The 18601-nt window shown below is 38.8% G+C and overlaps 1 protein-coding gene across 1 annotated transcript in view; it reads left to right on the forward strand.

Moving 5' to 3' along the window:
• Positions 1–18601, forward strand: part of shroom3 (shroom family member 3) — a 214179-nt gene that overhangs the window by 75946 nt on the left and 119632 nt on the right.

Here is an 18601-nt window from a genome sequence, read left to right on the forward strand (position 1 = left end):
TGCCATGAAGTCACATCCCTTATTTAGCAAAAATAACAAAGTTATACACAAACATTCCACACTATTATGATTATTTGCACAATGTTATAAGATCCCTTTCATAGGAGAGCCCTGTCTCAAATTAGGAATGTGCTGGGTTTAGTTTTTTTTTTTTTTGCATTTGCATTTGCGTCAAGAGATGTTGGTGTTTATTTTCAAAATATACAAACCTTCAATGGATGGACAAAACATAGTGACTGTAATATAAGACGTGTTGAGCTTTGTGAAGCTTTATGTTGGCTTGGATTGAATTTACAATAACGGTTCATATAATTGATATGGTTGACTGAGTTCTTCTTATGTCAACATTCCATCAGTGTTGTATGTCAACTCGCTGCTAAAGTGAGCGAGCTCGCTTTGGATGTCGGTAATGTTTCTGCATAAAGTAGGTCAAAATAGTCAGCTCCGTCTTCGCTAAAGGCAAATGTTAGGGGGAACTTCAAGTTGTACAATTTCCTACAATGAGGGTTGAATAATTTTCAGTGCAACTGTAAAGTACAAACCCCGTTTTTATATGAGTTGGGAAATTGTGTTAGATGTAAATATAAACGGAATGCAATGATTTGCAAATCCTTTTCAACCCATATTCAATTGAATGCACTACAAACACAAGATATTTGATGTTCAAACTCATAAACGTTATTTTTTTTGCAAATAATTATTAACTTAGAAGTTCATGGCTGCAACACGTGCCAAAGTAGTTGGGAAAGGGCATGTTCACCACTGTGTTACATCACCTTTTCTTTTAACAACACTCAATAAACGTTTGGGAGCTGAGGAAACTAATTGTTGAAGCTTTGAAAGTAGAATTCTTTCCCATTCTTGTTTTATGTAGAGCTTCAGTCGGTCAACAGTCCAGGGTCTCCGCTGTCGTATTTTACGCTTCATAATGCGCCACACATTCTGAATGGGAGACAGGTCTGGACTGCAGGCGGGCCAGGAAAGTACCCTCACTCTTCTTTTACAAAGCCACGCTGTTGTAACACGTCCTGAATGTGGCTTGGCATTGTCTTGCTGAAATAATCAGGGGCGTCCATGAAAAAGACGTTGCTTTGATTGCAGCGTATGTTGTTCCAAAAGCTGTATGTACCTTTCAGCATTAATGGTGCCTTCACGGATGTGTAAATTACCCATGCCTTGGGCACTAATGCACCCCCATACCATCACAGATGCTGGTTTTTCAACTTTGCGTCGATAACAGTCTGGATGGTTCGCTTCTCCTTTGACACGATGTCGAATATTTCCAAAAACAAATCGAAATGTGTACTTGTCAGACCACAGAACACTTTTCCACTTTGCATCAGTCCATCTTAGATGATCTCGGGCCCAGAGAAGCCGGTGGCGTTTCTGGATGTTGTTGATAAATGGCTTTCGCTTTGCATAGTAGAGCTTTAACTTGCACTTACAGATGTAGTGACCAACTGTATTTAGTGACAGTGGTTTTCTGAAGTGTTCCTGAACCCATGTGGTGATATCCTTTAGAGATTGATGTCGGTTTTTGATACAGTGTCGCCTGAGGGATTGAAGGTCACGGTCATTCAATGTTGGTTTCCGGCCATGCCGCTTACGTGTAGTGATTTCTCCAAATTCTCTCAACCTTTTGATGATATTATGGACCGTAGATGTTGAAATCCCAAAATTTATTGCAATTGCACTTTGAGAAACGTTGTTCTTAAACTGTTTGACTATTTGCTCACGCAGTTGTGGACAAAGGGGTGTACCTCGCCACATCCTTTCTTGTGAAAGACTGAGCGTTTTTTGGGAAGCTGTTTTTATACCCAATCCTGGCACCCACCTGTTCCCAATTAGCCTGCACACCTGTGGGAGGTTCCAAATAAGTGTTTGATGAGCATTCCTCAACTTTATCAGTATCTATTGCCACCTTTCCCAACTTCTTTGTCACGTGTTGCTGGCATCAAATTCTAAAGTTAATGATTATTTGCACAAAAAAAAATGTTTCAGTTTGAACATCAAATGTGTTGTCTTTGTAGCATATTCAGCTGAATATGGGTTGAAAAGGATTTGCAAATCATTGTATTCTGTTTATATTTACATCTAACGCAATTTCCCAACTCACATGGAAACGGGGTTTGTAGTAGCAGCAGTAGTAGTAGCGACTTCCTTGTTCATTTTACGGGATTCAATCAACTTCTTTTGTTATCACTTGCTTGCAAGTGGCATTTGGGCCTGTGTGCAAGTTCATACTGGAGTCTGATAAAGATCACCGTGGAAGTCGCTTCCTAGCAGTCCCACTGACAGACACTTCACCGAAGCCAGGCGTGCAAGTTGAACACAATTTTTAATGCACATATATTTTATTCCAAGTCTTTCGTCCGCAGAACTTGACTTTTCAGTCACGTCAATATCCTCTCCCTCCTCCTGCTCTTGGCCGCCTATTGTTAAAGATGTGGTAGAAATGTCGGGTATTTAAACCGGGGCCTCATCCTGTTTGTGACGCCAATTTTATGTGGTGGCCTGTACAGAAACGCCAATTTTATGTGGTAGAAAGGCCAAATCTTAAACAGGAACAACAGAGAGTTTGTTACAACAGTTTTATTTACTCATAATCAGATAGTACAAAGTTGGATTGAATCGATATGAATTACAGACAGTGTCTCATGAGACGAAAGATGGTGCACCCTCTTAAAAGGAATTAATAAGAGCGCACATCAGGCTTGGTCTTCCCTTCTTATTTATACCCTCCATGATGGCCTGATTTGTAGCATATCAACTTATATAACTGTCGAATGTTCAGGGTGACTTGACCTCCTATGTCGTATCCCTCCCAATGCATTCAGTTTAGAGGTGACCCTAGGACTGACATTTTCCACTACAAAGACAACCGGTGATTAGATTAACACGTACCACTTGGGAAATCTAATCACCTGTCAGCTGTGTCTCGCTTTCAGCCCATGCCCCGCCCCCATCCGATGGTGCTCGTCCTCAGCACCATAAACAGTGGTGGTGACCTTTGCTCCTGCAGGCGTGCTGGCCACACCTCCCTCCGCAATCACATTTTAGATAAAATCTAAACAGTCAGCTGTAAATAAATCTGATAAAGGCCAACATGGCATTCAGCATAAACGCCCCTGGGTACCACTAATACAGGGGTCACCAACGTCGTGCCCGCGGGCACCAGGTAGTCCGTAAGGACAAGATGAGTAGCCTGCTGGCCTGTTCTTCAAATACCTCAAATAGCAGCACTTACCAGTGAGCTGCCTCTATTTTTAAAATTGTATTTATTTACTAGCAAGCTGGTCTTGCTTTGCTTGACATTTTTAATTCTAAAAGAGACAGAACTCAAATAGAATTTAAAAATCCAAGAAAATATTTTAAAGACGTGGTATTCACTTGTTTAAATAAATTCATTTATTTTTTTACTTTGCTTCTTATAACTTTCAGAAAGACAATTTCAGAGAAAAAATACAACGTTAAAAATAATTGTAAAATTTTTAAACACATATTACTTTTCACCTTTTAAATTCCTTCCTCTTCTTTCCTGACAATTTAAATCAATGTTCAAGTATTTTTTTTTTATTGTAAAGAATAATAAATACATTTTAATTTAATTCTTCATTTTAGCTTCTGTTTTTTCGACGAAGAATATTTGTGAACATTTTCTTCAAACTTATTATGATTAAAATTCAAAAAAATTATTCTGGCAAATCTGGAAAATCTATAGAATCAAATTTAAATCTTATATCAAAGTCTTTTGAATTTCATTTAAAATTTCTGTTCTGGAAAGTCTAGAAGAAATAATGATTTGTCTTTGTTAGAAATATAGCTTGGTCCAATGTGTTATATATTCTAAGAAAAAGCAGATTGGATTTTAACCTATTTAAAACATGTCATCAAAATTCTAAAATTAATATTAATCAGTAAAAATTACTAATGATGTACCATAAATTATTTTCTTAATATTTTCAAAAAGATTCGAATTAGCAAGTTTTTTTCTTCATTTTTTTCGGTTGAATTTTGAATTTTAAAGAGTCTAAATTGAAGATAAACTACGTTTCAAAATAAAATTGTCATTTTTTTCGTGTTTTCTCCTCTTTTAAAAAGTTAAATTAAGTGTTTTTTTCATCATTTATTCCCTACAAAAAAACCTTCCATAAACGGAAAAAAATGTACGACGGAATAACAGACGGAAATACCCATTTTTTTTGTATGTATAGATTTATTTATTTAAGGTAAATTGAGCAAATTGGCTATTTCTGGCAATTTATTTAAGTGTGTATCAAACTGGTAGCCCTTGGCATTAATCAGTACCCAAGAAGTAGCTCTTGGTTTCAAAAAGGTTGGTGACCCCTGCACTAATACTACCACTGTCCTATATATACTTAGTATCCGATTGATATAAAAAAATTGTAAAACCGCCCTTTCTGAATGTTTATTTTCTTCAGCTTTAATACTTGATGTCCTTTTGTTCTTTTTTCTATGAGCCAAAAAAAGATCATCCCTGTTGACATTATGTTGAAGTCAAAATGTGTGACGTGCGAACCACAAAATTTGAGTCAACACTTGGCTTTCTCAAAGGTTAAATCTGAAATGTGTTGACAGTATGGCCTCAGTCTCTCTCTTCGTCATCTTGTACTCAATCATTTTCGCTGACTTGGTGCTGGCGTGACGTCACCGAGCTGAATGAACGTTTGACTTTCTCTTTTCCAAAAAGACAAGGAAAAAGGCATGACAGGCAACAAAAAAGCGTGTCCTTGACGACCACAATAAGTGTGTGTGGGTGTGTGATTCCATGACAATTTCCAGACAAGCTGTTCACACAGACCTTTATGTTTGATCATCCTTTTGAACTACTTAGACGACTTTTTGTCTTCACTGGACAGCAGTGACGCTGGAGCAGATTGATGGCAGGTACACGGCGTGTGTCTGAAAAGTTCCAGGACTTTCGATCCCAACCTCTTGCAATGCAGGGTCAAGTTTTTGACACAAGGCCAGACGATTAAACAGCACGTCGAGAGATACTGAGATACTGGAACCAAGGCCGCCTTGAAGGGCTCATATCATGACTATAAATGTACATTTAAAACACTTCATTGTGGTCTACGTAACATGTAATAGTGGTTCTTAGGTGAAAAATGTGCATAGATTTTGTTTTACAGACCTATTTCTAAGCCACTTTGTTATCTCCCTTTCAAAACATCCTGTTCTGAGAGGCGGAGTTGTCAGATGCAAATGAACCTGTCATCACCACGCTCACACATCGTACATTTAATTTTTTTAATTTTTGATATATTTACAAATATCTCTTTAAAAACATTTTTGTCATAGGGTATTGTGTGTAGAATTTTGAGGGCAAAAATGAATTTATTTCATTTTGGAATGAAGCTGGAAAATAAACAAAATGTGGATTGAAAAAGTTAAGTCTGTGATGCACTGTACTTTATATATATATATATATATATATATATAAATATATATATATATATATATATATATATCTATATATATATACATATATATATATATAATATATATATATATATATATATATATGTATATATATATATATATATGTATGTGTGTGTGTGTTTGTGTATATATAGTTGTGTATTTGTATATATGTGTATGTATATATATAGTTGTGTATTTGTATATATGTGTATGTATATATATAGTTGTGTATTTGTATATATGTGTATGTATATATATGTATGTATATGTATATATACATGTATATATGTGTATATGTGTGTGTATATATATGTATATATGTGTATATGTGTGTGTATATATATGTATATATATGTACTGTATGTGTGTATATATACATATATGTGTGTGTGTGTGTATATATATATATATATAGTTGTGTATTTATGTGTATATTTATATATGTATATGTATGTATATATATATGTGTATATATGTATATATACTGTATGTGTGTATATATATATATGTGTGTGTGTATATATATATAGTTGTGTATTTATATGTGTATATATATATATATATATATATATATTTCCGCCCGATTGTAGCTGAGATAGGCGCCAGCGCCCCCCGCGACCCCAAAAGGGAATAAGCGGTAGAAAATAGATGGATGGATGGATATATATGTGTATATATATGTGTATATGTATTTATATATATGTGTATATTTATGTATATTTGTGTGTGTATATATTGCCAAAAGTATTTGGCCACCTGCCTTGACAAGGCCAAACCCAACTCCTGAAGACCAACCCCACACCATAATTCCTCCTCCATCAAATTTCACACTCGGCACAATGCAGTCCGAAATGTACCGTTCTCCTGGCAACCTCCAAACCCAGACTCGTCCAACATATTGCCAGATGATAAAGCGTGATTCATCACTCCAGAGAACGCGTCTCCACTGCTCTAGAGTCCAGTGACTGAGTTGATGTTGTTCCCAAACTCTTCCATTTTCTTAAAATAAAGCCGACAGTTGACTTTGGAATATTTAGGAGCGAGGAAATTTCACGACTGGATTTGTTGCACATGTGGCATCCTAAGACAGTTCCATGCTGGAAATCACTGAGCTCCTGAGAGTGCAAGCAAATCGATGCTAACATGCTATTTAGCCTAACTGCATGTACATATTGCATCATTATGCCTCGTTTGTAGGTATATTTGAGCTCATTTAATTTATTTCCCTTATGTCTTCTGTGTATTTAATTTATATTTGCATGTCTCATGACACATTATCTGTATGTAATATTGGCTGCATTTCTCATAGTTGTTTGTGTGCCATATTGTTCCAGACCACAGCAAACGTTACCCAGCTTTGCAAAAATTGTAATAAATCTATTAGAGTAAGACAGCCTGCCGTTTCCTTAAACTTGGACACGCACATCTACACTTTTGGCCATTTATTTCCAGGGGTTATCGTACCCTCTGAATAGCCTCCATTTTGCTAATGATTTCCAATGTTGCAAAAATTTGCAGGATGAAAATTAAAATACAACATTTCTTTCAACAAAGATTTGCAGAAAAACATAAAAAAAAAATCTATTCTTTTATTCTTATTATTATTATTAAATATTTTACACACGGAGTAAGAATTAGCAGGAGCAGACACTGGCGTGCTAATTGCTAAGCTAGCTTGACACAAACAGAAGAAACAAGTGCTTAACAAAGTTGAAGAAGTGTAGATGGAAACGCGTTACAGCTGAAAGTAGGCAGCTATTAACAAGGAAATTGTTAAATAAGAGATTTTCTTATTCAAACGGGGATAGAAGGTCCATTCTATGTGTCATACTTGATCATTTTGCGATATTGCCATTTTTTGCTGAAAGGATTTAGTAGAGAACATCGACGATAAAGTTCGCAACTTTTGGTCGCCAATAAAAAAGCCTTGCCTGTACCGGAAGTAGCAGACAATGTGCGCGTGACGTCACGGGTTGTACGGCTGCTCACATCTGAACATTGTTTACAATCATGGCCACCAGCAGCGAGATTAATTTGAGCGATGATGAAAGATTTGTGGCTGAGGAAAGTGAGAGTGAAGGACTAGGGAGGAAAAAAAAAGAGACTAGAGGGTAGTGGGAGTGATTCAGATGTTATTAGACACATTTACTAGGATAATTCTGGAAAATCCCTTATCTGCTTATTGTGTTACTAGTGTTTTAGTGAGATTATATGGTCTTAGCTGTACGGGTGGTGGCGATACCCATCTCTGCCCTTCGCAAGGGACCCTCTCCGAAACACGATCTTTCGAAATGATCGCTGCATAATACACTGTACTTTTTGTGTGTGGTCCAATCCAATCGTGTTCGCTTGACATCTCGGTTCCATAGAGATCGAAATCTATTGCTATTCTTTATAAAGTAAGACACATGCTGAATAAGAAATGCCTGCATATGTTGTATTATTCTTTTATTTTTCCATATTTAACGTATTGTGTTGTAATTTGGGGAAATGTTCATAAAACAAACATAGACCCAATAATAAAACTTCAAAAAACGGTCAGTAGAATAATACACAAAGCGTGCTACTAAGAACATACCCATCCATTATTTATAAGTTCAAATGTATTAAAATGTTCAGACATTGTGTTTTTAAAAACACAGCTTGTATTCTCAGGCTATTTCATTTAAGAGGAGAAAACTATAATTTACGGGGGATATCGATTTTTGAAATAGGTAAAGCGAGAACAAATATAAAATACAAATGTATTACAGTTTTAGGAGTTAAATGGTGGAACAAGCTCAGTGATGAGCTGAAGACATGCACTTCTTTGGTAAGGTTTAAGAAAACATTGAAAGGTGAAATAATTGAAAATTATAAAATATAGTAACAATTACTTTCATCCTATTGTTTTTTTTATTTTTTTTTAACATTGATGTTCCAGTCAATCTAATCTTCAGTGAAAGTATAGGATAGGCAAATATAAGCTTTGGCTTCAGCCTTTTCCTTTTTTGGTCATTCTGTGTAAATGTGCATAATTATATACATATAACATGTACTGTAAAACTGATCACACAAAATGGTTGATTGATTTGTTTGATTATATGACCGAAATAAACTTATTTCATTCATTTCATATTTCATAGTAAAGCTTGACTGTCATCTTTCGGGAATGTAAACAATGAAACACCGGCTGTGTTTGTGTTGCTAAAGCCGGCCGCAATACACCGCTTCCCGCCTACGTCTTTCTTCTTTGACTACTCCATTGTTCATTGAACAAATTGCTAAATATTCAGCAACACAGAAGTCCAGAATACAGTGGAATTTCGCGATGAAAACAGACGAGCTAATAGCTGGGAACGATGCTGGAACAAAATGTCCTTGACAATCCGTGACGTGACGTCACCCGCATGCCTCATCCTACTGAGATGTTTCAGCAGGATATTTCGGCGCAAAATTTTAAATTGTGCTTTAGTAAAATAACCCAGCCGTTTTGGCATGTGTTGCGATGTTAATATTTCATCATTGATATATAAACTATCGGTAGTGGTCGGTAGTAGTGGGTTTCAGTAGGCCTTTAACAAGTAGGTTAATAAGAGAATAAATGAATTAAGGATGTATGTTTGCTGTGTAGTGGGCCAGGCGTACACAGTTGACGCTGTTAGTCGGGACCCGAGGTTGCAGAGAGGGCAGGCAATGTGCAGGTATGAAGCTCTTTTGTGAGGAAAAATATAGGTAGTACAGCAGGGAAGTTCACAAAAAACAGACAAGCATTGAAGGGTTGAAGATGTTAACCCCAGCAAGCAAAAAAAAGAGAAAAAGATCCCACAACTAGCAGAGGATTTACAATATAAAACAGGTGCGCTTCTCGCTCTTTCAAGCAAGAGTGAAGGTGAAACATACCGTGACCAACAGGAACTAGAAATGACGAAATAGTAGTCTCTATAACAGGAAATAATGGTGGCAACACAGGAAAAGAAGAAGTCAAAACCTGTAATATGAGATCATAAGAGGGTATTTAAATCCATATATAAGTAGTGCCGAAACCAAGGGGAGTATCGGTATTTAATTGATACCAGAGTGTAGAGCTGGGCGCTACGGACCAAAACTGATACCGCGGTATTTTCAAGCTGAATGGCGGTATTTAAACATGTGAAGAGCTTAAGGTTGCCTAAGTTTTTTTTATGTAACCAGTGTTTAGAGCAGGGGTCACCAACGCGGTGCCCGCGGGCACCAGGTAGCCCAGATGAGTCGCCCGCTGGCCTGTTCTAAAAGTAGCTCAAATAGCAGCACTTACCAGTGAGCTGCCTTTATTTTTTAAATTGTATTTATTTACTAGCAAGCTGGTCTCGCTTTGCTCGACATTTTTAATTCTGAGAGAGACAAAACTCAAATAGAATTTGAAAACCCAAGAAAATATTTTAAAGACTTGGTCTTCACTTGTTGAAATTAATTCATTTTTTTTTTTACTTTGCTTCTTATAACTTTCAGCAAAAAATTCAATCTTAAAAATTATTTTAGGATTTTTAAAAACATATGACTTTTTACCTTTTAAATTCGTTCTTCTACTTTCCTCACAATTTAAATCGATCTTCAAGTAAATTTATTTTTATTTATAGTAAAGAATAATAAATACGTTTTAATTTAATTCTTCATTTTTGCTTCTGTTTTTTAAACTAAAAGTATTTATGAAATATTTCTTCAAACTTATTATGATTAAAACTCCCCAAAAATATTTTGGCAAATCTAGAAAATCTTTAGAATCAAATTGAAATCTTATTTCAAAGTCTTTTGAATTTCTTTTAAAATGTTTGTTCTGGAAAATCTAGACGAAATAAAGATTTGTCTTTATTAGAAATATAGCTTGGTCCAATTTGTTATATATTCTAACAAAGTGCAGATTGGATTTTAACCTATTTAAAACATGTCATCAAAATTCTAAAATTAATCTTAATGAGGTAAAATTACTAATGATGTCCCATAAATTATTTTTTTATTTTTTTCAAAAAGAATCGAATTAGTTCGTTTTTCTATTACATTTTTTGGGGTTGAATTTTGAATTTTAAAGAGTCGAAATTGAAGATAATCTATGTTTCAAAATTTTATTTTCATTTTTTTCGTGTTTTCTCCTCTTTTAAACCGTTCAATTAAGTGTTTTTTCATCATTTATTCTCGACAAAAAACCTTCCGTGAAAGGAAAAAAAATGCACGACGGAATGACAGACAGAAATACCCATTTATATATATATATATATATATATATATATATATATATATATATATATATATATATATATATATATATATATATATATATATTTATTAAAGGTGAATTGAGCAAATTGGCTATTTCTGGCAATTTATTTAAGTGTGTATCAAACTGGTAGCCCTTCGCATTAATCAGTACCCAAGAAGTAGCTCTTGGTTTCAAAAAGGTTGATGACCCCTGGTTTAGAGTACTCATATTATTTTTGTTGTAAGTAGTAATGTAATGTGTTATTATAATCGTAATAACTACAGATGTCAGATAATGGCTTTTTTGCCGATATCTGATATTCCGATATTGTCCGACTCTTAATTACCGATTCCGATATCAATCCATACCGATACATACAGTCGGGGAATGAACACATTATTATGCCTAATTTTGTTGTGATGCCCCGCTGGATGCATTAAACAATGTAACAAGGTTTTCCAAAATAAATCAACTCAAGTTATGGAAAAAAAATACCAACATGGCACTGCCATATTTATTATTGAAGTCACAAAGTGCATTATTTTTTTTTAACAAGCATCAAAACAGCAACTTGGAATTTGGGACATGCTCTCCCTGAGAGAGCATGAGGAGGCTGATGTGGGCGGGGTTGGGTGGGTGTATATTGTAGTGACCTCGAGAGTTAGTGCTGCAAGGGTCCTGGGTATTTTCTTCTGTTGTGTTTACGGTGCGGATGTTCTCCAAAAATGTGTTTGTCATTCTTGTTTCGTGTGGGTTCACAGTGTGGCGCATATATTTGTAACGGTGTTAAAGTTGTTTATACGGCCACCCTCAGTGTGACCTGTATGGCTGTTGACCAAGTATGTGTTGCATTCACTTGTGTGTGTGAAAAAGGGTAGATATTGTGTGATTGGGCCGGCCCGCAAAGGCAGTGCCTTTAAGGTTTATTGGCGCTCTGAACTTCTCCCTACGTCCGTGTACACAGCGGCGTTTTTAATAAGTCATAAATTTTACTTTTTGAAACCGATACTGATCATTTTGAAACCGATACCGATAATTTCCAATATTAAATTTTAAAGCATTTATCGGACATCCCTAATAATAATAATACATTACACTTATAAGGCGCCTTACTCGGCACTCAAGAACACCATACAAAAACCAAACATCTTCCGCTTATCTGAGGTCGGGTCGCGGGGGCAGCAGCCTAAGCAGGGAAGCCCAGACTTCCCTCTCCCCAGCTACTTCGTCCAGCTCCTCCCGGGGGATCCTGAGGCGTTCCCAGACCGGCCGCAGAGACATAGTCTTCCCAACGTGTCCTGGGTCTTCCCAGTGGCCTCCTACCGGTCGGACGTGCCCGAAACACCTCCCTAGGGAGGCGTTCGGGTGTTATCCTGACCGCATGCCCGAACCACCTCATCTGGCTCCTTTCCTCTCCACTTTACTAATTATTTTCCAATGTTGCAAAAATGTGTAGAATAAAAATTTGAATACAAAATATCTGTCAACAAAGATTTGCGTCAGCCTTTAATAGTAGGCTAATATAGCTACTATAGACACTTACTGTATTTCCTTGAATTGCCGCAGGGCAGATAGTATGGGCCTGCCGGTATTAACTCGCTTTCCAAAATAATTAGCGCATGCTTAGTATTACCGCCGGGTCAAACTTGTGACGTCACGAGTGACACTTCTCCTGTCGTCATTTTCAAAATGGAGGAGGCTGATGTCAATACCGGTCATTTGAAATCGCATAAAGGGAAGAAGATTAAGAGCTATTCAGTAGGATTTAAAGGGGAACATTATCAGCAGACCTATGTGAGCGCCAATATATACCTTGATGTTGCAGAGAAAAGACCTTATGTTTTTTTAACCGATTTCCGAACTCTAAAAGGGTGAATTTGGCGATCTAAACGCCTTTCAATTGTTCGTTGTCGGAGCGATGACCTTTCACCCGTGACGTCACCATGGGAATCAATCCGCCATTTTCTCAAACACATTACACACATAAGTCAAATCAGCTCTGTTATTTTCTTTGACTGTTTTCCGTACCTTGGAGACATCATGCCTGGTCGGTGTGTTGCCGGGTGTAACAACACGATCAGGGACGGGTTCAAGTTGCTTTACGTGGATTGTGCATCGATTCGCACGGCATGCGAATCGATGCTAACATGCTATTTAGGCTAGCTGTATGTACAAATTGCATCGTTATGCCTCATTTGTAGCTATATTTGCATCCAGCCTTTCCCTCCACCCACATTTAATGCCAAACAAACACATACCAATCGACAGATTTAAATTGCACCAGTGTCAAAGGATGCGAAAGTCCCTCGTTTGGTCTGCACATTTTACCGGCGATGCTACGACAGAGATGGCAGGAATGTGTGGATATCATGCGACACTCAAAACAGATGCATTTCCAACGATAAAGTCGACGAAATCACAAAGGTGAGTTTTGTTGATTGTATTGACTTATGTGCTAATCAGACATATTTGGTCACGGCATGACTGCCAGCTATCGATGCTAACGTGCTATTTAGGCTAGCTGTATGTACATTTGTAGCTATATTTCCCTCCACCCACATTTAATGCCAAACAAACACTTACTAATCGACAGATTTAAGTTGCTCCAGTGGTCTTGTCAAAAGATGCAATCGTTGGTTAGAAGGCGATCGTCGAATAGCTTCAATAGCTATTCGCTCAATAGCTTCAGTTTCTTCTTCAATTTCCACACTCCAACCATCCGTTTCAATACATGCGTAATCTGTTGAATCGCTTAATCCGCTGAAATCCGAGTCTGAATCCGAGCTAATGTCGCTATATCTTGCTGTGCTATCCACCATGTTTGTTTGTATTGGCGTCACTATGTCACGTCACAGGAAAATGGACGGTGGATTTACAGATAGCGAAAATCAGGCACTTTAAAGCCTTTTTTTGGGATATTCCATGATGGGTAAAATTTTGAGAAAAACTTCAAAAAAATACTTTTAAAGTCATTTTGATAGTAGGCTAATGTAGATCAAATAGACACATCATTTTTAATTTTTTGCGGCTCCAGACAGATTTTTTTCCATGTCTATTGCGGCAAATCGACCACATTTCTTACGAGTGTTATTATTACTGAATGACTGGAGGACGAGGCTAAACATGTTACACACCGAGTAGCTTTAGTGTAGGTTGTGGTCATGTGACTGCCAGGCGCCGTTTGATTGGTGAAATGTAGTCAAAGGACCTGCGATGAGGTGTCGACTTGTCCAGGGTTTACACCGCCTTCCGCCCTATTGCAGCTGAGATAGGCATCAGCAAATCCCCCCCCCACGCACACACACACACACACAATCCAAAAAGGGACAAGCAGTAGAAAATGGATGGATGGATGGAGTCAAACGTCACCTGTGCTTACGTTGGATCAGTGAAGCAAAAACATGGTCTGCAGGAAAGTCTCTCTAATGAGCCAAATTAACACATAGATTGTTCATCTACATCCGCTTATCCAAGGTCGGGTCGCGGGGGCAGCAGCCTAAGCAGGGAAGCCAAGACTTCCCTCTCCCCAGCCATTTCGTCCAGCTCCTCCTGGGTGATCCCGAGGCGTTCCCAGACCAACCGGGAGACATAGTCTTCCCAACGTGTCCTGGGTCTTCCCCGTGGAATATATAAATTTACAAAAACACTCAAGTGAAAGTAAAAAATATATATATATTAAAATAACAAACTAAAATTCATACAAAAAAGTTAAATGCTATGGGCTGCGATGAGGTGGCGACTTGTCCAGGGTGTACTCCGCCTTCTGCCCGAATGAGACCCCAAAGGGAATAAGCGGTAGAAAATGGATGGATGGATGGTTGTTATGTGTTACTACTTAGCCATGTCTCGATTGGGCATCATACCCTGCAAAGTGAACAAAGCCTTAGTAATTAATGTTTTAAAATGAAATACTGTAACTTGGCAGCACGGTGGGGCAGGGGTTAGTGCATGTGCCTCACAATACAAAGGTCCTGAGTAGTCCTGGGTTCAATCCCGGGCTGGGGATCTTTCTGTGTGGAGTTTGCATGTTCTCCCCGTGAATGTGTGGGTTCCCTCCGGGTACTCCGGCTTCGTCCCCCTTCCAAAGACATGCACCTGGGGATAGGCCCCTCCCACCTCCAAAGACATGCACCTGTGGATAGGCCCCTCCCACCTCCAAAGACATGCACCTGTGGATAGGCCCCTCCCACTTCCAAAGACATACACCTGGGGATAGGCCCCTCCCACTTCCAAAGACATGCACCTGGGGCTAGGCCCCTCCCACCTCCAAAGACACACACTGGGGATAGGCCCCTCCCACCTCCAAAGACATGCACCTGTGGATAGGCCCCTCCCACCTCCAAAGACATGCACCTGGGGATAGGCCCCTCCCACTTCCAAAGACATACACCTGGGGATAGGCCCCTCCCACTTCCAAAGACATGCACCTGGGGCTAGGCGCCTCCCACCTCCAAAGACATGCACCTGGGGCTAGGCCCCTCCCACCTCCAAAGACATGCACCTGGGGCTAGGCCCCTCCCACCTCCAAAGACATGCACCTGGGGATAGGCCCTCCCACCCCCAAAGACATGCACCTGGGGATAGGCCCCTCCCACCTCCAAAGACATGCACCTAGGGATAAGCCCCTCCCACCTCCAAAGACATGCACCTGGGGATAGGCCCCTCCCACTTCCAAAGACATGCACCAGGGGATAGGCCCCTCCCACTTCCAAAGACATGCACCTGGGAATAAACCCTCCCACTTCCAAAGACATGCACCTGTGGATAGGCCCCTCCCACCTCCAAAGACATGCACCTGGGGATTGGCAACACTAAAATTGTCCCTAGTGTGTGAATGTGAGTGTGAATGTTGTCTATCTGTGTTGGCCCTGTGATGAGGTGGCGACTTGTCCAAGGTGTACACCGCCTTCCGGCCGAATGCAGCTGAGATAGGCTCCCGCACGCCCCGTGACCCCGGGGTAGAAAATGGATGGATGGATACTGTAACTTTTGCACAACCTACAACCTATATGGCGATATACCCCTGCGTAATATTGCATCCCGGGAATCAAACCCTGCTCTAAACCTGTGGATGTGTGTTTGTCAGCATGTTTGACGAGGAGTGGAATGCGACACTCTCCCTCCCGATGAGGAGGTTTCCGGGTGTTCCACATTCCTGTCACCCGTGGAGCCGGTTTTACTTTCAGGCTTTTTCTCTGCGCACCTGCTGTTTCGAGTTCACTATTTCCTCCTGTTGAATTGTGAATTGTTCACATTTGCATCACATTTTTTTGTCTATATATGACATTTTTCTTAGTCTGTTACATCAATGTGAATGTTGGAATTTGGCTGTTCTTAAATCCGACTTTGGACTGCAGTCTGGACGTTCATGTTGCATTCATTTGACATATACGTCCTTTAAAGGTGATCAACGTCAAAAGAGACAGTCGTGGACAGCGATTTTTGTGGCCCTAGACCGGGGGTTGCTTCCTGGAGCATTTCTTTAAAAAACAATGAAAAATGGAAAAAGATGCAAAAATGTCCATTGTTTTGTGTTTTAGTATGTTTTTTGTTTCAGGACATAAAAGCAAAAGAGACAGGCGTGAGCATGGATTTTTGTGGCCCTAGACCGGGGGTTGCTCCCTGGAGCATTTCTTTAAAAAAGAATGAAAAATGAAAAAAGATGCGAAAATGTAATTTTTTTGTTTTGTTTTAGTATGTTTTTTGTTTCAGGATAAAATAGACAGGCGTGAGCAGGGATTTTTGTAGCCCTAGACCGGGGTTGCTCAATGGAGAATTTTTAAAAAAAGGATGACAAATGGAAAAAGATGCAAAATTTTGTTTTGTTTTGTTTGTTTTTGTTTTAGTATGTTTTTGGTTCAGGACATAAAAGCAAAGGAGACAGGCGTGAGCATGGATTTTTGTGGCGCTAGGTTGCTCCCTGGAGCATTTCTTTAAAAAAGAATGAAAAATGGAAAAAGATGCGAAAATGTTATTATTATTTTTTGTTTTAGTATGTTTTTTGTTTCACAACAAAAGAGATAGGCCTGAGCAGGGATTTTTGTGGCCCTAGACCGGGGGTTGCTCTCTGGAGCATTTTTTTTTAAAAAGGATGACAAATGGAAAAAGATGCGAAAATTTGTTTTGTTTTGTTTGAGTATGTTTTTTGTTTCAGGACATAAAAGCTAAAGAGACAGGCGTGAGCATGGATTTTTGTGGCCCTAGACCGGGGGTTGCTCCCTGGAGCATTTCTTTAAAAAACAATGAAAAATGGAAAAAGATGCGAAAATTTCAATTTTTTTGTGTTTTAGTATGTTTTTTGTTTCAGGACATAAAAGCAAAAGAGACAGGCGTGAGCATGGATTTTTGTGGCGCTAGGTTGCTCCCTGGAGCATTTCTTTAAAAAAGAATGAAAAATGGAAAAAGATGTGAAAATTTTATTATTATTTTTTGTTTTAGTATGTTTTTTGTTTCACAACAAAAGAGACAGGCCTGAGCAGGGATTTTTGTGGCCCTAGACCGGGGGTTGCTCTCTGGAGCATTTTTTTTAAAAAAAGGATGACAAATGGAAAAAGATGTGAAAATTTGTTTAGTTTTGTTTGTGTATGTTTTTTGTTTCAGGACATAAAAGAAAAAGAGACTGGCGTGAGAATGGATTTTTGTGGCCCTAGACCGGGGGTTGCTCCCTTGAGCATTTCTTTAAAAAAGAATGAAAAATGGAAAAAGATGCAAAAATATATCCATCTATCTATCTATCTATCTATCTATCTATCTATCTATCTATCTATCTATCTATCTATCTATCTATCTATCTATCTATCTATCTATCCATCCATCCATCCAGCTATCCATATATCCATCCATTTATCCAACCATCTATCCATCCATCCATCTATCCATCTACCTGTCCATCCATCCATCTATTCATCCATCTTTCTATCCATCCATTTATCCATCTATCTATCCATCCATCTGTCTATCCATCCATTTATCTATCCATCGTCCATCCATCCATCTATCCATCCACCCATCCATCCATCTATCTATCCATTCAATTATCTAGCTATTCATTTATCTATCCATTGTCCATCCATCCATCCATCTATCTATCCATCCATCCATCCATCTATCCATACATTTATCTATCATCCATCCAGCCATCCATCATCCATCTATCCATCCATCCAGCTATCCATCCATTTATCCATCCATCCATCTATCCATCCATCTATCTATCCATGTATCCATCCATCCGTCCATCCATCCATCCATCTATCCATCCATCTATCTATCCATGTATCCATCCATCCGTCCATCCATCCATCCATCCATCCATCCATCCATCTATCCATCATCCATCCATCTATCCATCCATCTATCTATCTATCCATCCATTCATCTATCCATCCATTTATCTATCCATCGTCCATCCATCCATCCATCCATCCATCTGTCCATCCATCCATCTATCTATCCATCCATTTATCTATCCATCCATCCATCCGTCCATCCATCCAGCTATCCATCTATCATCCATCCACCCATCCATTTATCTATCCATCCATTTATCTATACATCCATCTATCCATCCATCTATCCATCCATCCATTCATCTATCCATCCATTTATCTATCCATCGTCCATCCATCCAGCCATCCAGCCATCCTTTTATCCATCCATCCATCTCACGCATCCGCCCTGAGATCAGTAGGTTGTCAGTTCAAACACCAAAGACACTCAGCTTCAAGGGTTGGGATTGGGGTGAAATCACTAAAAATGATTACCGGGCGCGGCCACCGCTGCTGCTCACTGCTCCCCTCACCTCCCAGGGGGTTTGTTTGTCTATCATTGGTACTTTAACGTAATTGAATTTGTTCACAAAGTGGTGACCCTCACCCCATCCTTGTCTGTGAATGACTGAGCATTTCATGGAAGCTTCTTTTATACCCAATCATGGCA

This window comes from Nerophis ophidion, linkage group LG17 (genome assembly GCF_033978795.1).
Source record: "Nerophis ophidion isolate RoL-2023_Sa linkage group LG17, RoL_Noph_v1.0, whole genome shotgun sequence".
Taxonomy (NCBI): domain Eukaryota; kingdom Metazoa; phylum Chordata; class Actinopteri; order Syngnathiformes; family Syngnathidae; genus Nerophis; species Nerophis ophidion.